The sequence below is a fragment of the Arvicanthis niloticus genome, chromosome 9 (genome assembly GCF_011762505.2).
Source record: "Arvicanthis niloticus isolate mArvNil1 chromosome 9, mArvNil1.pat.X, whole genome shotgun sequence".
NCBI classification, from domain to species: Eukaryota; Metazoa; Chordata; class Mammalia; order Rodentia; family Muridae; genus Arvicanthis; species Arvicanthis niloticus.
Genome location: NC_047666.1, coordinates 25,842,987 through 25,866,612, shown reverse-complemented (window position 1 = coordinate 25,866,612; position 23,626 = coordinate 25,842,987). Strand labels below are relative to the sequence as shown.

General features: G+C 45.1%; 1 long non-coding RNA gene across 1 annotated transcript; it reads left to right on the top strand.

Annotated features, from left to right (window-relative positions):
* The first annotated feature begins 12,993 nt into the window (after window positions 1-12,993).
* LOC143443623 (uncharacterized) lies at window positions 12,994-17,764 on the top strand. The gene is made up of 4 exons (XR_013112759.1): window positions 12,994-13,211; window positions 14,930-15,073; window positions 16,601-16,753; window positions 17,601-17,764. It is a non-coding gene; the product is annotated as an uncharacterized LOC143443623 (long non-coding RNA).
* Window positions 17,765-23,626: the final 5,862 nt, after the last annotated feature.

Below are 23,626 nucleotides of genomic sequence, written 5' to 3'. Positions count from 1 at the left end.
CTTCTGTCTCTCTGTCCACATCTCTAAAATTCTCAACCTGTCTTCCTTTTCCACTGCCCAATCACAGGCGCTCATCTTATCTTGTGCCTGCCCCTCACCTGCATATAGACAGCAATCCACCTTTCCCCCCTTTTGTCCAGTTAAAAGGCTCTTTCCTCTCAAATGTAAATTGAACACAACTATTACCATTTTGTAAATTATAAAGTATAAGATACACCGAACATCCAGTCTATCAACCTTGACAATTAAATAGAATAGTCTGTTATCTATCCTAACTTTAAAAAGGCTTATAAATCCATATCTGTTATGTCCTTGTTTTAGTTTGTATACTACCTGAAAACTATCTCCTCAAATATATTCTCTCAATACTAAATAGCCTGGGTTGGCTATGAGACTATAACTAGTCTTCAATCCTGTCAGAAATCTGACAATATAGGACATCTGAAAATATAGGAAACTCAATGCAGCTTGAGACAAGTTGTAGAGACAGCTGCATACCTATACAGCCCCAGTATGTCAGGAAGCTAGAGTGTCAGTCTTCACCCTTCTGGTGCAGGATCATCTGACAGACCTTTGTAATGCAGAATTTTGAAGGACTGATTACCCTGACTTGGCAGAGATTATTAGTCAACTATTCTGCATAGTATGTCCTTTTTCTGGACAGTATTTTGTCTGTAGATGAAATAGGCAATTTCTGCCTCATGGCCACCTAGCCACAATGTACAGCCTCCCCTGGAGGTAAGCTGCTCCGTTGCTTCTTTGAATCCACGAATGGGGAGCTGTTAGGAGCAGATTTGTCTCAACAAGTGAATAAATGACATTAAATGTCACATTCTGTGGATCTCTGACGTTTTTGAAAACCATCTATCTATGTAAAGTACTCTGGACTGTTGTCTGTTAACTACTCTCAGGTATTTCTAATTATTTCTATTTCTAATTCTTGAAAACACCCTCACAATTAAATTAGAGGCATGAATTTGCTCTCTGGCCCTTAACTCAAAGGTTTAAACATCTCAGATCAGTTTGTAATAGCAGTTACGGAAGGACTGGGTCCAAGCCTTGCATTCTTAAATGTGTTGTATAGGCACAATGCCTGTATGAGGGTAAGAATATTAATCCCAGTTTTATATCAATAAGAAATTCATACCAATGAAAACCTTAAATTTGTATCAAAATAAATTCTGTACCAAAATAAGAAATTATGACTTCAACTTAGTAACCATTGTAAAGATTTCTACCAAATGAGATTATGGCTACACAATCAATTCTAGCTACTTTCTCCCTGTTCAAATTATGACCATTTCTAAATTCCCCAGAGAGGCAACCTTAGAATAACCGCCTCCAGCCCCCCAAGTCCAGGGAACCACGTGACGACTCTTCATAACTACTTCCAGTTGAATAGGGGCATTGAGATATCTTGAAGCCGGGATTGGTAGTCTCTGATGATGTCTGTGTCCTGACTGGATCTGGCTGAAAGTCCCTGAGATCAGGAGTTCAAGCAGGTTCGTTCAGCATGTCTGACCAGGAGGTTCACCAAGGCTGCGCAGTCTGTAATATAAAAATCTCAAACAAAATTTTAGTATCATCAAGATATCTGTATGGATTGTATTAGTCTGTGTAGGGTGTTCAGACTAATTAGGATGAAATTCTGCTCCAATCATAAGCCTTCATTTGTACCATGTGAGGGATGGCACAAAGAATATTATTTTTTTGTTGTTTGATTCACCTGAATCTATTTTCAGGTGGTCTTCCACACCTTGGCTGTTGAGCAGTGCTTCAGTGAACAATGGGTACAGACATCTCTTGTCCCACGGATCTCATTTTCTTCGGCTATGCACCTGCAGTGTGATTGTTCTGATTCTATTTAAAAATTGGTACGGATGGTGAGCCATCTGGATGAAGCTCCTTTTCTTATAGTGGATAATCTTTTTGACACGTTCCTGAATTGAGTTTGCAAATATTTTATGGAGAACTTTTGTGTTCATGTTCAATCAGTTGTGAGCCTAATAACTTTCTTCTGTTTGGGAGCCTTTGTTTGGTTTTGGAACCAGAATTGCCTTTATGAAAAAGATGGACGGGGCTGGAGAGATGGCTTAGCGACTGAATGCACTGGCTGCTCTTCTGGTGTACTGGGGTCTAATTCCCAGCATCTGTATGGCAGCTTACCACTGTCTGTTGCTGTCCTCTGGCCACCTTGGGCACAAGGTAAAAAGGTGATATGCAGATATGTATGCAGACAAAACAGCCTGCCTATTACATGATATTTTTAAAATTAAAAGTATTTATTTAATCTTGGTTTAGCTTTAGAAGGTCACCTATTACTCTGCTAAATGGGCACAGCACTAAACTAACTTGGAATGAGGCATCCATATTCCCAGAGACTAGAGCAGCCTCAGCTCTCATCGAATGCTTCTTTTTGGAGTAGATGGTGATTAACACAGAGCTTGTCCAGGTGCAGAGAATAAGAGACTTTGGTGGCGTGCTCAGTCCCATATGGAACATTCGTGTCACACCCCCTCCAAGGCTCAGAGTTCACTGTAGAAGTGGGGTCGGAAAGATTGTAAGAGCCAGAGACTGTGGACAGCTACAAGGGAGCTGGGTTCTTCAAACGCAGCAGAGCAACTCAACTCCAGTGGTTGTGACATCGTGCACAAGACCTGTGCAAGCTCAAGCCAGACAGTATCCCAGCATGGGGAGGGAAGGCAGGCATGAAGTTTGTCTCTCTACCCCTGAGGAGCTATTGTCAATGAACACCTGCAGGAAGAGGGAGGGTTAGTGGTCTTCTCTTTCTCCCTCTTCCTCTTATTCTTCCTCTTCCTTCTCTCCCTCCTCTCTTGCATCACCTCATCTGGCTAGAAAGTCAGTCTTTTTAAAAGTCAGATCAATGGAAAGTTGCCTGCACTCCAGTGGAAGGCCTCACATTCAATAATACACGGACAGCACAAGCTATACTTCATTGGTTTTAAAAAGTGGAGAGGGAAGCCAGCCCCAAAGGTGAGTGAGTAAGGAAGTCAAGTTGCGGGGATTGGGAGATGGGTGTGAATACAATTAAAATAGGTTGTATGAAATTATCAAAGACTAATTTAAAAAATGAGAAAAACATGTCCAAGCAGGCATTGCTATTCCATGCCGATTGAGAATTTTGCCATGATTCTAAGCCTACTCTGAATTTTTGGTGTGTGAATACTGAGTTTCTTGTAAATGTTCTCATCTTTGTACTGACTTTTCTTCTGACCTAGACTTCAATATAGTTTTGGGAGTAAACATTTTAACACACATGCATAGGACACACAATAAATAGCCATCGATGGAGCAAATATACAGACTTACTATTTTTACTTATGTGCATGTCTGTGTGTGATAGAATATGCGACACACTCCTGGACAAATCACACCAGCGACAGGTCTCATGCGGGAGGTTTTATTGCTAGAGATAGCCTCTGAGAGCGTGAGAGGAAAGAATAGAAGGAGAAAAGGGCTATGGGTCAGGTTAAGAGTCTTTTATCCGGCGTGAAGAACGTGACTCATGCGCAAAGGAGATGTGCGGCAGGTGCCATGGCAACGGACACATGAGCAGCGTCCTAGAGATGACATATATCATAGCCAGGCAATGGGAGCTGGCTATAGACAGCTTTTGGTTGTACACAGATGCACCTGATGCTAACAGTGTGTCTTTAAATGGGTGTGTGCACACAGAGTGGAGTGCCTGCAAAGTCCAGAAGAGGGCATCAGCTCTCTAGGAATTGGAGTTAAAGGGGATTGTGAGCCACCCAGTGTTTCTTCGGAAGAACAGCAGATGCTCTTAACCACGGTGCCATCTCTCTGGTTCCTTAATTCTATATTTTTGAGAACTTCTGTACTATTTACCATAATGACCACACCAATTGAGGTTATTTTTCTATTTTTCTATTTCATCTCACAGTTAACGTCTTGAGGAAACTAGGCATTCTTTTATTTGGTGGTGGTGGTGCGGGGGTTGAGACAGGGTTTCTCTGTGTAGCCCTGGCTGTCCTGGAACTCACTCTGTAGACCAGGCTGTCCTCGAACTCAGAAATCCGCCTGCCTCTGCCTCCCAAGTGCTGGGATTAAAGGTGTAGCCACCACTGCCCGGCTTAGTTTGCTTTTAATTAACAAAAAGATTTATTTTATTGGTGTGTGTGTGTGTGTGTGTGTGTGTATGTGTGTGTGTATGTGAACTTGTGTGGGGGTCAGAGGACAATTTTTAGGAGTGAATTCTCCCCTTCCACCTTGTTGAGGCAGGTTCTCTCCTGCACCAGTCTGACTGAAGACTAGACAGCTTGGGAGCTTCCTGTCTCTGTTTCCTGTGTCTCGGGATTGTTGGGATTACAGACATGCATCTGATTTTTATTTGTTGTTTTTGTTTGGAGAAAAACAAAAAAAAAAAATTGTTTGCCTTGGCTGACCTGAAATTCAGTATGTAGTCTAGACTGGACTTGAACTCACAGAGATCTGCCTGCCTCTGCTTCCTGAGTGCTGGGATTAAAGACACGTGCCACTCATTATGTCTGGCTGCATCTGTTTATTTTTAACTTATGTATGTATTTATGTTTTTATTTATATATTTATTTATGGGTTCTGGGGATTGAACTCAGTTTTTCAGGCTTGTGGGGCAAATATTTTCAGCTGCTGAGCCATTTTCTTGGCTCCATGCTATGTTCTTTAGGAAAAAAACAACAAAAGTATAAAGTATTATTCACTCAATAGGAAAACTTATCACCCTATTCTCCATCCACCTCAGCCTGAAGATCTTGGATATAAAGAGATCCAAGATCCAAGTGTTATGACACACTAGAAAAATCTTCTAGAAAAAAAAAAATAGGCATGGCATTTTAACCTCAGGTAGAGGTAAGGGTTCCTTCCAAAGCTGTTCTACTTGGAAGGCAGGTAAGATGGGTAGGCGGAAGGAGCAGCCCCTCATCTTACCAGAGTGAGGTATAGAGCTTTAAACTTCACCGTGAGGGCTCCTTGCCTTCATGAGGAGGAGCCAGGGCTCAAGCAGGAGAGCTGGGAAAGGCTACAACTGCTTTGTTTTCTGAGGCAAGAGGCTGTTGAGCTGGGGAAGGGGGTAGGGGGGGATGCTGTGCCAAAGAGGAAAGGCCAAGGCCAAGTGTGGGGTGTGCTAGGAGTAGCCTGAGATGACCCAAACTGAGCCTCCTTTCTTGGAAACCTGGCTGTAGGGTGGTAGATGTTTTTCTAAACTCCCTACTCCCGTGCTTCAGTGTGGTGGTTTTAGCAGTGATCAAAGCAGGACTTTGCCCATGTACATAAATGGCCAATTACCTCAAACTGTTGAAAGGCCCAGAAATCTCAAGCCAGGATCAGTTCCCCCAAAGCTGGAGAATGGGAAAATTTTAGGTACGGATCTGAAGACAGCATGGCTCTGTGAAGCACACACAGGTGGCATGGTATCCTTTGAAAAGAGCAGTGGGGTTGGGGTGGCCTTCACACATGGTATAATTCACACACTGGAAACATTCAGTTCCCTGATCTTTAGTGTATGACAGAGTTATACACTCATCATCATGGTCAATTAAAAAGTTAAAGGAATTTGAAGATTCTATTTAAACTAAAAAGACTTTTTAAATTTCATTTTATGTGTATGAGTGTTTTCCCTGCACATATGTGTGTACTCTGTGTATGTGCCTGGTGTCCACAGAGGCCAGAAGAGGACACTTAATTCTCTGAAACTGGAGTAACTGATGGTTCTAAGTTGCCATGTAGGTATTGGGAACCCAAACTGGGTCCTCTGTAAGAGTAACAAGTGTTCTTAACCACTTTGTCATCTCTCTAGTCTATGATTAAAATCAGTTAACTATGTGTATTCATGTGAGTGGGGTGTATTTACTTGAGTAAGGTACCCAAGGAAGCCAGAAGATGGTGTCAGGTCCCCCAGTGCTGGAGTCACAGGTGGTTGTGGGTGACCAGAGGTGGGTGCTGGGAACTGAACGAGCTGCAGATCTCTGTTTCCAGCCTCAGCCCCAGGAAATTTTAGAATACTGTTACATCAGAAAGAAATCCCATCATCCCAACACCAACCCTAAACAATCACGAATCTGCAGATTCTTCTTCCTGTTCTGGGCTTTCACAGGGACAGAACTGTACAGTGCAGGCTTCTGCACATGGCTCCTGTCCCTCAGAGTAGAGTTCTTAAGGATGGCCAGGCCTCAGCATCTGTAAGCATGTCGCCGATGCCACAGGCAGCATCTGTAAGCTCTGTAAGCTATCTTTCCTTTCTGTGTCTCGAAGCTATCTCTTTTCTTTTAAAAAAAAAATTAAATTTATTTTTATTTCATGTACACTGGTGCTTTGTCTACATGCGTGTCTGGGTGAGGATGTCAGATCCTCTGGAACTGGAGGTACAGTCAGGTGTGAGCTGCCATGTGGGTGCTGGGGATTGAACCCCGTTCTCCTGGAAGAGCAGTCAGTGCTTTTAATCACTGAGCCATCCCTCCAGCCCTGTTGTTTATTTTTTTTTAGTGTTATGATTTGTTCATCAATTCGCCTGTTGGACACCCAGCTTGCTTCTAACATTTGTCTTCTGAATAGTGTTGCTACGAGCACTCTTGCCTCAGGAGAGGCATGCTTCATTGCTCTTGGGCCGTATGGTAACTCCATGTGGAATTGTGTGAGGAATGGCCAGGCTGTTTTCCAAGCACCTGTTCCATTGTACATTTTCAGTAGCAACAAATTATGTGATGGTTAATATTGCCAACTCGGTGAGATCTAGTCATCTAGGGGACCATCCTCCGGTAGGAAGCATTTGGATTGGGTTAGCTGAGGTAAGAAGACTCATTTCAATATGGGCGGTACCATTCCATGGACTTGGGTCCTGAACTAAATTAAAAGGAAAAACAAACAAACAAACAACCCCCAAACCATCAGCCTCTGTGGCTCTCTGCTTGATTGAAGAAGCAGTGTGATTAGCTGCCTGCCACCATGCCTTTCTGTAGCCATGGACAGCACCCTCACATTATGAGACAAAACCCAACCCTTCTTCTTTTTATTTTATTTTATTTCTTTCATCAAATACTTTAACATAGCAATGAAAAACCAGTACAGAATATTGGTACTGAGGACTGGCTGATGAAATAAATCTGAGCATGTGCCCCTGGGCTTTAGGAACTGGCTTGCGGAAGGTATGGTCAGGTTTGGAGCCGTGGGCTAGGGAAGCCCTACGATACTGTAAGCAGAGGCGATGGACCATTCTGTGAGAGTTTGGAGACCAGAATACTGAGAGAAATGCAGACAATAAAGGCCCAGCTCATGAGATTTAGAAGGGAACAAAGAGGTGATGCAGGGCTAGAACCTGTGCAGGTTAGAGTCTAGAAAGAACCTGGCTTCATTATGCCTGTGTCCTGAGAACTTGACTGAGGCAGAATTCAAAAGCAATGCACTGATTTCTTTGACAGGATGGCATTCAGGTCACGGCATGGTTACTATAGTCCTTATTCTACAGCAGGGCTTCTCACCCTTCCTAATGCTGGCACCTCATGCTGTGGTGACCCCCAACCATAAAACTATTTCACTGCTACTTTATAACTAATTTTGCTACTGTTGTAATGTAATGTAGTAATGTAATGTAGATATCTGATGTTGGGACATCTGGTATTGGACCCCCATGAGAGGTTGCTCATCCATCAAAGGGATTGGGACCCACAGGTTGAGAACCAATGTTCTACAGTGAGAGCGCTGAGAACCGAGAGCTGAAGATGTGAAGTTTGGGGCTCAGTAGTTCCGAGTAGAGTCCTCTGAGATGAGTCCTTGGTCAGCTGCCTTGGGGAAGCCAGGAGTCCTTCCGTGTCAAGAAGCCTGGTTTCCAGAGTGAGGAAGACTGAGTCAGGACTCTCCATCCCACCTGTCTGTAGGAGGTTGTAATGAGTCAACCTTAAGTGGCAGGTTTTGGACCATCTCAAAGGTTTGCCTCTCTTTTCCTGGGTGTGCTAATTTAGAGAATGATGCCGTTGGGCTTCATAGCTGCACAAAGTGCTCATCCATGGGGGGGGGGGGGCGCTCGAGGGAGACTTGAAGGATATTGGCCTTCATGGTTTCTGGAATCAGCCATGATGTAGAAAACTGCCACCAATTGTCGGGATGAGTCTTTGGAGGTGACTCTGCTTTACTCTTTTTCTTCCTTGTTTCTCTTCCCATGTGTCTTCTTCTTGAGCTCCTGGTTCCCTCTGTTTTAGCCAGTCACTGCTTTTTATATTTCTGGCTTGTGCAGTCAGGCCTTTCCCAGCCCTTCCTCCTGTGATGGCTTTCTGAAAGACTTCACGGGGGGTGGGGGGACAGGGGTTCAGCCATCCACCTCATCTATACATGGGGCCGGGGCCGGGGCTGGACATAGCAGGAAGGTTGGGCTTGGTAGAATGTTCTCTTTACCTGTTCTCTTGTAGGGTTGGGACTTCTGCCCAGGTCTGGGACACTTCCACAGTTTCTTATCCCAACAAGTCAGGCTGATTCATCCAGTTCTGCTCCTTCCTTAGGGCTAACATGCATTAGGTCTGGGCTTTTATCCCAATTAGGATAATAGCACTCTTGAGTTTGGCCAGTATGCGGCTTTTCTTTAATGAATGAAAAATGAACTGGAGGCAACTGCAGAAGAGGCTTTGCCCATCCCCTGCTTTCCGAGCCCATTAGTGTTCCAGACTTCTGAAAGCCAGTCATGTTGCTGGGATGTCTAAGTGCACGGATGTTAGCTCTGTTTAGGAATCCTTTCCTTCTGATTACATGGGGTCGAGAATGAACCCTTTGATTAAACCCTTGTGGATATTAAACATTATCCTTGGCCTTGTGGCAGAGAAGTCCACATTCAAGGGAGAGTACAGTCACCTGTAGTCCCCTAGTCAGTGTGGAATAGCCTGGTGGGAGCCCTCTGCAAGGGACGGGAAGGCTTATGGGGTTCATAAGCCTTCCTGAGAAGGCCCCTTTCCTGAGAGCTCATAAGCAGAGAGGCACACTGCTTATTGGCATGTGTTCAGAGCACACTGCTTTCTACATATGAAATTTCACATATTCTCACCCTATGTGAGTTGTGTTTTGTGTATATGTGTGTGAATGTGTGTGTGTGTGCGTTTGTGTGTGTGTGTGTGTGTGTGTGTGTGTGTGTGTGTGTGTGTGCCGGCATCGTGGTACACTCATGGAGGCAGGATAACTTTGTAGAGTCAGTCTCCTCTTTCCACCTTCACATGGCTTCCCGGGACTGAACCCAGGTTGTCAGACTTGTTCAGCCAGTGCCCTTACTCATGGAGGCATCTAGCTCTACCTTGGTTTTTATTTTATTTTATTTTATTTGGAGATAGGATCTGTCACTAATCTGAAATTCTCCAGGCATCTTCCTGTCTCTGCTTCCCCAGCTCTGGCATTACAAGTGTGTCTTACCTCATCCATTTTTTTTTTAAAATGAAAAAAAAATTGTTTTAAACATGGGTTCTGAGGATTGATCTCAGATCCTTATGCCTACACAGCAAACACTTTACTGGCTGAACCATTTTTCCAGCCCTAAACTTCTCCTCTCTAAGTGCCCGGATAGCACTGAAGTGGTTAACTGGACCTATTCTGAGTTTTCACGTAGTTGGACATTGTGGGGAACGTGTGTTGTCATAGCTAGATCAAGCTACTGGGCTCAGTCTCCCTCCTGAATCCTCCATAGTTTTCACTGGGCAATGCTGTGAAGGCCCTGGGGCTGGATCATGCTGTTGCCTCAGCAGGAAGCAAAGGTACCTTTATGTCCAGGTTTGGGGAGTCACCTTTGGTACCGGTGCCACTGACTGTACAAAGGAAAGCCCCTGGTGGGAGGAAGCGGGGTTGAATGAGAAATGTGTGGGCACTTTAGTGTGTTGCTCCCTCTTCTGATGAAACCCAGGCCTTCTGATAAATGCAGACCTCGAGACTGAGACTGTTTGACCTGAGAGTCAGCGGCAACCAAAGTTCCGCCCTGTTCACAAAGCTGTGCAGGTGGGGGGCGGGGGGGGGGTGGGAATGTGCTCATTTGCATGAGGTCTGGTGAATCAGCCAGGGTCAGAGAAGCATTTCTGATGTTCCCTCCATGTTTGTTGCTCTGGTAGGATCTAGGCAAACTTGCCCTCATCTCAAGTTTCTTGACAAGAGGGTGGAATTTTTTTTTTTTTTTTATGTGTATGTATCTGTGTATGTATTTGTGCATGTGTTGTGCCCACAGAGGCCAGAAGAGGGTACTGGATTTCCTGGAGCTGGTGCTATAAGCAGTTGAGAGCTAGGTGATGGGAGCTGAATCTGGGCCCTCTGAGAGCAGCACACACTCAACCACCCCTCCATCCCCCCAGGGATCTCTTCAGCCCTGGGATTTTTTTTTTTTTAATCTGTTTTGGTTTTGCTCATCAATTCTTCCCCCAACTTCGGCTTAGTTCATAACACATCCCACTCTGTCTATTCTGAAAAAACAGCACATACTTGGCTCTGTGTAGTAGGATTCACATGCTGTCTTTATGACTAAAAGAAAAAAAAAAAAAAAAAACAGAAAGGAAAACAAAAAGTAAAACCAATCACAAGATGGTTTCCCAGGTCTGGACCCAGCGGAAGCTGTGTTTGCTTTGCTGTCATGAGTTTCCAAACGCAGGCAGGCAGTGGCAGATTTCTGTCTGTCTGCAGGAAGATGCTGCAGCAAGAAAGTGTGAAGCAGCGGAAAGAACCCTCCTCCTGTTTGTCTCCAGTGCAGGCTGGTGCTTGGGCTGGTGGCAGCCCTAGTGGCCTTAGGTCTTGAGGGACCAGTCCAGGCCAGTGGAGGAGCCTATCTTTTCTCATTCACTGTAACTTCTCATGTGTCCCAGGCTGGCTTTGAACTTGATGTGTACCTGAGGATGACCTTGAACTTCTGATCCTTTTGCCTCCGTTTTCTCAGGGTTCGGATTAAAGGGGCACACCGTGGGATACACTGTGGTATCCAGCATGCACCGCTCTGGGCATGAGCCCAGGGCTTGTGTATAGTAGGCGAGTTCTTTACAATTCAGCCTTGCGCTCAGCCCCCCCCCCCCTTTTTTTTAATTTAAAAGACAGAGCCTCATGTAGCCCAGAACAGCCTTCAATCCCCTATGTAGTCACAGATAACCCTGAACTTCTGAAGCTTCTACCTCTGAGCTTTAGAGTGCTGGGATCATGGGTGTGAACCCACCACATCCAGTTAAATGCCCTTCACTCTATAACCCAGGAGTCTTGTTCCATGTCAACAGGTATAAATGAATCTCTGTTTCTTCTAGAAAGTTCTCCACTTACTGCTCTGTACTTGCACAGGGATTGTGGGGGAGCACAATGAGAGAATGGGACAAGGTCATTAGACCAGTCCAGGGCAGTTCCTTCTGAGTTCTGGGTGGGGAATCCTCAAGGCTGTTTTCTGTTATGGCTGTTGGACTTTGGGGCCCCTCACCTTCACAGTAACTTCTAGATCAAGGGTCAAACACACTAACCCACATACTCTTGAGAGAGGGAGAACATTTTGACAACTCCTACCAGTATGTTCAGAGGAAGACATGACTGGGTGCTCGGGGCAAAATGTGCCCTCTCCAAAGTTCTATGTTGAAGTGGGGACACTGAACCCCCTGGATCTGGAGACTTTGAAGAGATAATTGAGTGATATGATGCTGTTAGCATGACTCCCTGTGGCTTGTGACTGGTGTCCCTGTAGGACATGCCCACAGAGGGAAGAGTACGAGAGGCTTCAGGAAAGGCAGCCATGCTGACACTTGGGTCTTTGCCTCCCAGGCTCTAGAACGTACAGTATGAGGGTCTCCTCACAGTTGGTTGAGCCCCGTTATGTGGCTGTAACAACCTGGGCAAGCAACATGACTCTGATGAACACTCTGTGTACTGGCACCATGAACTCCTCCACTAGTTCTGTCTGATTTGTAGTAGGTTCCTTATATAATTCACAGTGAGGTTGCAAAGGGATATTGTCCAGGGGGCTGGGGGGGGGGTGTTTCAGTTGGTGGAATGCTTGCCTTGCAAGCCTGAGGACCCAAGTTTGATCCCAGAATCCATGGAAAAAAAGAAAAGGAAAAAAAAGCTAAGCATGGTGGCACATGTCTGTGACTCCAGGAATGAAGAGCAGAGGCAGGCAGATCCTTGGGACTTGCCAGCTACTTGGCAAACTCTGGGCCAGGGAGAAACCCTGTCTTACAAAAAAGGTTGGATGGACTGTATTAGTGTTCTCTAAAGGAAAAGAACTAATAGAATGAAAACACACACACACACACACACACACACACACACACACACACACACACACACACACACACACACACGGAGGGGATTTATTAGAACGGCTTGTAAGCTGTGGTCCGGCTAGTCCAACAATGGCTGTCTACTAAGAAGACAGTCTACCAAGACTCCAGAGGTTGTCAGTACACGAGGCTGTATGTTTTGGCTAGTCTTCCGTGTACTCCGGGATCCCCCTAGAGTAGACTCTATCACCAGTGAAGGAATGGGCTTGCCAGCAGGAGTGACAGTAAGCCTGCAAAGAGAGTAAGCTTCCTCTTCCATGTCCTTCCTATAGGCTGCCAGATGAAGGTGTGGCCCAGATTAAAGGTGGATCTTCCCACCTCAAAAAGTCCAGATTAAAAGTGGGCCTTCCCACATCAAATGATTCAATTAAGAAAACAACTTCCTCAGAAAAAAAAGAAAAAAAAAAAAGAAAAAGAAAAAGAAAGAAAGAAAAAAAGGAATAAAAGAAAGAAAACAACTTCCTCAGAGGTGTGCCCAACTGTTTGGGTTTTAGTTAATTCTAGACATAGTCACATTGAAGACCAAGAGTAGCCATCACATGACTCTCGAGGAATGACATCCCCTAGCTTCGAAGACATGCACACACATGTGCACATCCCCACACATGTGCATACCCACACACATGTGCACACTCACACGAGGGACATTGCTCTGCTTCCTCATTAAGTTTTCCACAATGTTTATACTTCACTTTTTAAATTCTTTTCTTTTGACAGGGTTCTACTGTGTAGCATGCTGGCCTCAAACTTGTAGTCTTTTTTCTGGCTCGTCCCCCTTAGGGCAGGCATGTGCCATCATACCTGCATTTCTTTGCTTGGGTTTGGGAACAGCTGGACTTGGAGGTGGAAGACTGAGGCATTGTGGCTGTTGCTGTGACCTTGGGAAGTCTCGCAGTTCCCAGGCCCTTGTGTGTCTGGGCCATCGGCAGCTGTGAATGGGTATGTTTTGCATTCCATTCTTGCTGAGGATTAATAAGAAACAATCCTTGGGAGCCGGGTCCCTGACCAGTGAGGCTTTGCCAGGCAGTAGCCTCAGTTTGTGAGTTGGTGTTACTTCTTCATCCAAATAGCCTGGAGGCCACCCTCTTCTTCCTCTCTGAGCTCTCAGACAGCCTGAGCCAGTGCAATATCTGCATAGCTGCTGTAACAGGCACTGGCCTGTGTGTGATTCATCATCATACATTCTGGGCCCGTCTACTATGACTCACCTGAAATTGGAATCCACCATCCATTTCCCAACCAGTGCCTGGTGGCATCATGCTTTGCTGTTGTCTGGCTTTAATTCCGTTCAGCTCAATGCAGCTCCGAAAACCTAAACAGTTCTTAAGAATTCAGAACCACAGGGCACTCACTGTCACAAACAAAATGTATATACTGCCCAGTCCTGGGCTCTGGGGAGCTCACAGTTTCCCCAGGAACACAAACAAGATTCCTACATGAAACAAGTTGAACATATGCAAGACACAGGAGTCATGGTTCCTGTTGGGTGGAACAGAAGTTCCCAGGTCAAAAGGATGATGATGACTTCTTCAAAGGTGGGCCTGACTGGATTTAGAGTCACCTGGGAGATACAGCTCTGAGCGGGTGTATCTATGAGGACATTTCTAAAGAGGTGTAACAGAGGAGGAAGATGTACTGTCAGTGTGGGTGACACCATCCCATGGACTGGGGTCTCAGACTGAATAAAAAGGAGTTGGAGAGATGGCACAACAGTTAAAACATTTCCCATACAAGTGGGGCCCCGTGTTCAGATTCCCAGAGATGCAGAAGACAGAGATAGAGGATTATTCCCCAGAGCAGGCTGGTTGGCAGGACAAACCATATCAGTGAACTCTGGGTTTGATTGAGAGGCCTTGCCTCAGTGAACAAGGTGGAAGAGTTATGGAGGATGATTCCTAACACCTACATCCAGCCTTCAAATGCACACATGCTTACACATACACACAAACTCAAGCACACACGTGTGCCCACACACATGCCAAAAGTGCACCTACACAAGCACACCACACACAGACATACATACAAATGAATAAAGGAAGAATGTGAGTGGCACCCCTGCATCCTCCTCACTGCTTCCTGACCTGCTCAGATGTAAGCAAGCAGCCTTGCACTCACACTGGTATGGGTCTTGCCGCCCTGCCTTCTCTACCATGACAGACTGTGTCCCTCGCACCACGAGCTAGAAGACAGCCTTCTTCCTTGGTTTGTCAGCTATTTGGTCACGGTGGCAGGGAAGTAATCAGTTAAGCTGCAAGGCTTGAGCCCCAGGGATGGGGAGGAGGAGGAGAAGGAGAGGGGGGAGGAGACGGAGAGGGAGGAGGAGAAGGAAGCTATCAGAGAGGCTGTGGGTTCTGGGAAAGGTCAAAGAGGAGATGGGTCTTGGCCTGTCCTTGATGTCTGAAAGCAACATTGGTGACAATATGTTTCTATAGATGATTAAGGTAGTTAAGGTACTAAAGATCACGGAGACGTCTTTGAACCCATGGAGAAGGGGGCCACTCTGTGAAGGGAGGAAGCTCTTCCTCAGGGTCAGAATTAGTAGAGAGAGGATGGAAGTTGGACTTGAGCAAATGGCCTGTTTAGTTTGGATGGTGTGATGTAGTTTCTAAATAAGCCTCCTTCCCCTCTCTCTAACCCATGCTGTCTTTGGTTTCTAGACTCTGATGCCATGACTGGACCCAGCTGCAGTTACAAGGCTTCTCTTTTCCAACTAACAGCACCTCCCTCCACACTGCCCCCACCCCAGCCAAACGACCACTTCCTTGGCACACAAGCTGGAGTACTCTGCCAATGGAGCCAAAGTGAGATTGATTTTGGATGTCAGCCCTGCTGGAGATCTAAGGGGGGTCACATGGTCTCCTTTCTGAGGAGGTCACTAGGTCTGCAGAGGCTCCTCTGGGAGAGAGAGTAGAACTCCAGAAGGCCATATAGCTCTTCTCTGGAAAACATTCTTCCTAAACTAGGAAATCCTTCTGTGATCCACCTTTAGATTAGTTTGTCCCACAGTACTTGTGCATTAGAAACTTGGTCCCAGTGTGGCAATGCTAAGAGCTGGGGAGACCTTTTTAAAGATGGGGCATTGGGCAGACAGTGAAGGAGCATGGCTCTCCCTCTCCACTTCTGCCTCCCAGTCTCACTATGCAATCTCTGTCTCTTAGCCAATGGGATCCTCACTGGTCTCTGACCTCATTTCTCCAGGTAGACAGAGATGATGTTTTAGGAGTTATTGGGATGATTGGCTCATTGAGGTTTTAGGGTTCAGGGTAGAGAGGGATGCTGGTTGAAGAAGTGTTCAAGCTCTTATTGGGGAGCATAAATCTAACAGAAAAAGATTCTCCTGATAGACCATCCTCTGAGGGCCCCAGGAGCCTGAAGGAGTGTCCATTTTCTGTTGCTGAGGTTGGGTGCCTCATATGGAAGAGGTTTTTGTTCCTCTCACAGTTCTGAAGGCCAAAGGCCTAAGATTGGATGATCTTATCTGGAATCCAGTGAGACTCCTTGGCTACATCACTTCATGGCATTGCCATGAGAGAACCTGCTAGAGGCAGTGATTGCAAGGTGAGACAGGAGGACAGAAGTGGAGGCAGGAAGCCATGCTCCTTTCTTCCATACCCATCTCTAAAAGGTCTCCCCACCTCTCAGCATTGCCACACTGGGACCAAGTTTCTAATGCACGAATACTGTGGGGCAGACTAATCCATTGTCTTAGGGTTGCATTGCTGTGAAGAGACACCATGACCATGACAATTCTTATAAAAGTGAACACTAAATTGGGGCTGGCTTACAGTTTCAGAGGTTTAGTCCATTATCACTGTGGGAAGCATGGCAGCCTGCAGGCAGACATGGTGCTGGAGAGCCAAAGTTCTACATCTTGATCCATAGGCAGCAGAAGAGGACTGGATGAATTTCTTATTGGGCATAGCTTGAGCATTTAAGACCTTAAAGCCCCACCCCACAGTGACTGACTTCCTCTAAGAAGGCCACGCCTCCTCCAATAAGACCACATTTCCTCCAGTAAGGCCACACCCCCTAATAGTGCCCCTCCCTATGGCCAAGCACTCAAACACATGAGTCTCTGGGGGCCATACTTATTCAAACCACATCCATCCCAACAGTGCCCACAGCACCACCATTACTTAAAGTGTCATCAGAAAGTATCCATCTTCTCTAGGATTAGACTTAATGAGGGACTCACTGAGATGCTTAAGCTTGGGGAGTCTTGGAATTGGTGCCTTGTGATTAGAGCTCTGAACATTTTTCTAAAAGGAGAAGAGGGAAGACCTACCAAGGAAAGGTCATATATTAATTGAAACTCTGGTTTTCAACAGCCTGCATCCTCTTCTTCCTGGGCAGGCAAGGGCTGCTTCAGCCATGCTCACAGGGCTTGGACCTGCCTCTCTTGAGGGAGGGGTGAGTGCAGTTGACAGCTCCCTATCGGAGAGCTGAATAGCCCAGAGTCTCCCGACAGAACTGGAGCTGAGGTTTGTCCTTGTAGGGTTTTAGTGGGGAGAGGGGGAGGGAGGGAGGGAGGGAGGGAGGGAGAGAGAGAGAGAGAGAGAGAGAGAGAGAGAGAGAGAGAGAGAGAGAGAGAATATCTAGGTAGAACTTTGTAGCATCTCTAAGTTCCAATTTCCTTTCTTTTCTTTCTTTCTTTCTTTCTTTCTTCCTTCCTTTCTTTCTTTCTTTTTATTTTTCCTACATTTTTATGTATGTGGTATGTATGTGTACATGCATGTGGAGGCCCAAGGTTGATGTCATTCTCCATCGCTGTCCCACCTTGTTCATTAAGGCAGGGTCTTTCAATCAAACCCAGAGTTGACTGATACAGGTGACCTTGCTAGCCAGCTTGTTATGGAACTCCTCTGTTTCTGCCTTCCACATGTCCATCCAAAAATTTTTGAGACAGGATCTCTCCATGTATTCCTGTCTTTCCCCATTTTGTAAATCAGGTTGGCCTCAAACTCATATACTTAGAGCAGTCATTTATGTAGGTCCTGGGTATTTGAACATCTGTCTCCATACTTGCACAGAAAGTGCATTAGGCTCTGAACCAGCTCCCCAGTCCAAGCCTCAGTTCTTCCTCAGTAACACAGAGATCGTAATACAAATCTAAGAGTTGCTTAAAGAGCTCAGTGAGATAATTGTATGCAGGGCAATGAGGTGGTTTGAATGTGCTTGGCTCAGGGAGGAGCACTATTAGGAGATATGACCTTGTTGGAGTGGGTGTGGCTTGGTTGGAGTGGGTGTGGCCTTGATGTGGTGTGCCACTGTGGGGGTAGGTTTTGAGGTTCTGCCTGGAAGATAGTAATTTTCTACTGTTTGCCTTAGGAACAAAATGTAGAACTCTTGGTCTTGGCTTCTCCAGTGCCATGTCTGCCTGGATGGTCTTCGGAACAAGATGCAGACATCTTTGCCTTTTCTCCAGCACCATGCCTTCCTGGACTCTGCCATGCTTCCTGCATTGATGTTAATGGACTGAACCTCTGAATCTTTAAGCCAGCCCCAATTAAAAGTTGTCCTTATAAGAGTTGCCTTGGTCATGGTGTCTTTTCTCAGTAATGGAAACCCTAACTAAGACAGGCACATATCAATCAGTCACTGAATAAACAGCCAATAGAAATTATTATAAATGCATCTTCAAGAAGAAGGAAGACTAAAGTGTGGATACTTCAATCCTTCTTAGAAGGGGGAACAAAATACTCACAGGAGGAAATATGGAGACAAAGTGTGGAGCAGAGACTGAAGGAAAGGCCACCCAGAGACTGACCCACCTGGGGATCTATCACATATAAAGTCACCAAACCCAGACACTATTGTGAATGCCAAGAAGTGCTTGCTGACACGAGCCTGATATAGCTGTCTCCTGAGAGGCTCTGCCAGAGCCTGACAAATACTAAGCAGATGCTCATAGTTAACCATTGGACTGAGCACGGGGTCCCCAGTGGAGGAGTTAGAGAAAGCACTGGAGGAGCTGAAGGGGTTTGCAACCCCATAGGAAGAACAACAATGTCAACCAACCAGACCCCCCAGAGCTCCCAGGGACTAAACCACCAACCAAGAGTACACATGGAGGGACCCATGGCTACAGCTGCGTATGTAGCAGAGCATAGCCTTGTCAGGCATCAATGGGAGAAGAGGCCTTTGGTCCTGTGAAGGCTTGATGCCCCTGTGTAGGGGAATGCCAAGGTGGGGAGGTGGGAGTGGGCGGGTAAGTGGGGGAACACCCTCATAGAAGCAGGGGTGGCAGGGGGTGGGATAGGGGGTTTCTGAAGCAGGGGAAACTGGGAAAGGGGATAACATTTGAAATGTAAATAAAAAAATAACCAATTTTTAAAAAGGGGGAAAAGAATGCATCTAAGTCTGATGAACTGAGTGAACTGGGATTTAGGGGAAAGATATGAACTATACTATTTGTTATTTAAAGCAGAGAAACATCAAACATGAGTAGAGGAGATACTGTTAACCACGCTGGGCTGTAGGCTTCTACCCTGTGGCAGTGGGAACACAGGGCCATTTGTTTTGATAGTGGCTCACATGTATCACTAGGGAATACTAACTGGTCTCTGCTCTGCGCTAGACACCGGTAGAGGAGGCTGAAGATTCAGCAGCCAATAGAAACACCCTTGACCCCCTCAGAACAAACACAGAGTGATTTGTGTGCAGCTATTAAACCAACAAAGTCATTTCTGGTGGTAATGATGGCTCTGGGAACATTTCCCTCTCTTGTAGAATACAGCTGCCAAGCTCTTGGGGCTGAGGCCACCATGCCTGCCTGTGCATACACACGGCTCCTGGGCCAACCTTCTGGCTGATCACACCCCGTAGCCTTCAGGTCCTCTGGGATACAGAGCACCTCTGAGTGTGGGAGAGCCTTGGAAGGTATCACTTCCGTCCCTCTGGGATCATGCTAGCAACACTTACATTTTGAAGGACCTGTTTGCCATAAAATTCAGATGTTTCCGCCCCACTCAGTGCTTTCCTGTGTCTCCCACTTGGGCTGGCCTCTGTGCTATTTGGAGTCAATAATCGCTTGCGGAGTCCTTTGGAATCACATGTTTATTAGTTAAACAGAAATATGCTAAATCTTTTTTCCCCTCCATGCAGAAAGGAAATATATATAACCATCCAAGGCCAAGTGCCCGGGGGTCAGGAGCAGCACTGCCTGCCAGGTCTTTCAAGCGTGATTCTCGGCCATCCAAACCTGGCATGCCTGAGCTTTGGATCACAGGAAACTTAAGTATATCCTGAGGTCAGAGAGCCCACTCTCTGGAAGCTGCTAGTTGTATGACAGTGGACAAATCACTACCAGTCAAGGCTCAGTTTCCTCAGCTGGGAAATGGGATGTTTTGAAAGTTATTGTGGAGAGAAAAAGGAAGGCGATTCTTTTATTTAACTTTTAAAAATTGTTTGTACTTTAATCATGTGTATGTTTGTGTTTCCATGTGTAGGTATGTGCATATGAGTGTAGTTGTCTGTGAAGGATCAGAAGAGGACACTGGAGTCTCTGGGCTGGAGTGACAGGTGCTGTGGGCTGAGATCTGAACTCTGGTCCTCTGCAAGAACAGTACTTGCTCTTAATCACTGAGCCACCTTTCTGGCCCCACTCTCTCCTCTTTAGCTTTAATTGCTAACAGCCTAGTGTTACTTTAGACCTTAATTAAGGGATTGCTCAGATTAGATTGGCCTCTTGTCTCCTACCTTTCACCAGTTCACAATTGCGCCTCCTTGCCATGAATCCATCACGGGGTTAATCTGCCTCCCGGGTCTTGGGATCTAATCTCTGAAATTAGAGCATGGGCATGTCTGTGGGGGATGGTCTTGACTGTTAGTTGATGTGGAAGGGGCTGGCCCACAGTTACTGGTACAACCTCCTGGGTAGGTGGACCCAGTCTACATAAGGAGGCTCACTGAATGTGAGCCTGAGTTAGCCACCGAGATGCGTTTTCCCAGGCTTTCTGCTTCAGGCTTCTGTTTGAGTTCATTCCCTGATTTCCTTCTATGATGGACTGTGATCTGAAAGTATAAGCCAAATAAATCTTTTCCTTTCACAAGCTGCTGTTGGACAGAGGGTTTTTTTTTTTTTTCTTTTTTTCCCACAGCAACAGGAAATAGATTAGAGCATGCTTCAAGTCCTCAGCTGTGCAGCCAGCCAGGTATGAGCAGAGCCAGAGATCAATGTATTGTGTTGACCAGGGCTGGAGGGATCAAGCCCTGTCAGGATCTTAGTGTGACCTTAGAAGGCTGCTTTGGTTTTAATGCAAATGTAACCACCGACTCACATCTTTGAACTTGATCAAAGCTGGTGGTGCTGTTTTGGGAGGTTGGGGAATCAATGGGGGTGGTGCCTGCAAGGTCGAAGTAGTTCATAAGAGTTGGCCTTGAGCTTCTATAGACAGGCACAGCTTCCTGCCCACCAGCTCCTGCTCTGCTGACATATGAAGATGTGAGTGGTCCTAGCCACATGCTCGTCACCACAGAGCCACCTGCCACACTTTTCCTGGAAGCTTTGGTCATATTCATGATTAGGTTAGAAATGTGCATGTCTGGGTGTGTCTGTGATGGAGTTTTCAGAGATTAGATCCCAAGACCTGGGAGGCAGATTAACCCCGTCATGGCACGAAGGCACAATTGTGAACTGGTGGAAGGTAGGAGACAAGAGTCTAGTTGGAGGAAGTCATATGTATTCCATCCTGGAATTCCTTTCCATTTTTTATTACCTAAGGCATGGCCAATGAAGTAATGGATTTTAAAGACTGCATGCACAGGATAAAGAAAAATGTGCTTCCACAGTGCCTATTTATAAAAATGCTCAGCCTGCAACAAAGGACCAGTGGGAAGTTCTTCCACAGGGAATGTCGAACAGTCCAATGTTATGTCAATATTTTGTGCAACAACCACTAGAAATAATTTGTGGACAACTTCCATTATTTATCATTATATGTCAGGAAACCCTGCTGCTAAGGTAGAAATCTGAGATTACTAGAAAGCCCTGAGCTGGGTGCAAAATTGCAGACTCTCTTTTTTCTACCTGGGGGTTGGGAGATCACCCGAGATTCTTGCAATGCCTCTCCATGCTAATGAGACATCCTTAGCCTTCAGCCAATGATATGTACCCACCATAGAAATCCTTATCCTCCTCCCAAAAACTATATAACCCTTGATTCATCACAAGTAAAGTTGAGCTGCCTCTCTCAAGCAGACCCTGGTAGTCATTCTGTCATACTCACTGGCTAGCTGAAACCCTGTTCTGTCATACTCACGGGCTAGCTGAAACCCTGTTGTCATACTCACGGGCTAACTGAAACCCTGTTCTGTCATACTCATGGGCTAGCTGAAACCCTGTTGTCATACTCATGGGCTAGCTGAAACCCTGTTCTGTCATACTCACGGGCTAGCTGAAACCCTGTTCTGTCATACTCACGGGCTAACTGAAACCCTGTTCTGTCATACTCATGGGCTAGCTGAAACCCTGTTCTGTCATGCTCATGGGCTAGCTGAAACCCTGTTCTGTCATACTCATGGGCTAGCTGAAACCCTGTTCTTTGACTTTGCTCCTTTCCCCTTTGTGGGTCGGTAGCCAATGACCCTGGGAGAGAGAAGGATCACAATTATGTGTGGATGTTATTTTGTTGGCTGATTCTAACACAGATACTTTAGAGAAATGTTTAAAGAAACACAAAGAATTCTGCCATGCAAGGAGTTTCCAGATTGCTCCTGAAAAACCACAGAGAGGAGATTCTGTTAACTATTTGGGTTATGAAAAAAGTCAACAAATATTCAACCACAAAAGATACAGATCAGAGAGGATCAGTTGTGAACTCCTAATGGTTTTCAAAAATTAATGGGAAATATTAATTGGCTATATACTGCATTAACTATTCAAGATATTCAAGAGTGAAGTGATGTTTCAAATGTTACCAGAGATTTGGACTTAAACAGTCAAAGATGGTTACTAGCTGAAGAAAGATAGAGATAGAGATAGAGATAGAGATAGAGAGAGAGAGAGAGAGAGAGAGAGAGAGAGAGAGAGAGAGAGAGAGAGAGCGCTCTGGTACAAGAGACTGCACATTGGATTGCATAGATCCTAAACTGGACTGTGTTTTGGTTATCCTGCCTTCAACTTAGTCTCCTTCTAGACTCATTATGCAAGGGGAAGATAGTATTATGGAATGCATCTTCTTAGCACACAAAGTAAAAAGGTAAAACTTACATAGAGAAAGTTTTTAATTTAATCATAAAAGGAAGAATAAGTATATGTCAATCATCAGGAACAGACCCAATAGAAATTGTAGTGTCTTATACTAAACCATCAGATTGCATCATTGTGGGTAATCAATGAAGATTGGCAAAGAGCTTGTAACAACTTTTTTGGGGGAAATTAACAGCAAATATCCTAAAAGCAAAAACCTTCAGTTTATAAAAAGAACTAATTGGATTCTCCCATGTATTGTAGAAGGAACACCAGTTCCTGAAGCATCCACATTCTATACTGATGCAAATAAATTGGGAATGGCTTGCTATAAGTCAGACAAAATAAGCAAAATATTCAAAGCCTATATTCTTCAGTTTAAAAATCAGAGCTATCTGCAATTCTTATGGTATTATTAGATTTTCCTGAATATCTTAATATAATTACTGACTCTCAATATGCAGAAAGGGTTGTTCTGCATATAGAAACTGCTGGATTTATGGTTGATTATTCAGAATTAACCTTGTTATTGAAACAGCTGCAACAGACAATCAGGAATAAAAATTATCCATTATATCAGCCATGTTCATATTCATATTCATTCACATACAAGTCTTCCAGGCCCATTAGCACAAGGAAATGGAATTGGCCGGTTGTTAGTAGGAAGTTTAATAAAAACTTCAAAATTTCACGAAAAGCGTCATGCAAACAACTGAAGCTTAGAAAGTCTTTTTTCCATTACTTGTAGACAAGCTAAGTAAGTTATAAAAACTTGTCCTACATGTTCCTTATATAATCAAGCCCCATTACTCACTGGAGTTAACCCCAAGGGTACCAAAAGAAGTGAAATCTGGCAGATGGATGTGTTTCATTTTGCAGAATTTGGAGAAATAAAGTTTGTCCTGCATACCATCGACACATTCAGGATTTCAATGGGCTTCTGCCTTGAGTTCTGAAAAGACTGATTGCCTAATTACACATTTATTGGAAGTATTGGCTGTCTTGGGGATACCTTTACAAACTAAAATTGACAATGCTCCTGCATATTCTCTAATAAAATGAAACAATTTTTTGCATATTATAGTATCAAACACATTATTGGTAAACCATACAACCCTACAGGACAAGCAGTTGTAGAAACATATAATCTTACCTTAAAGGAAAT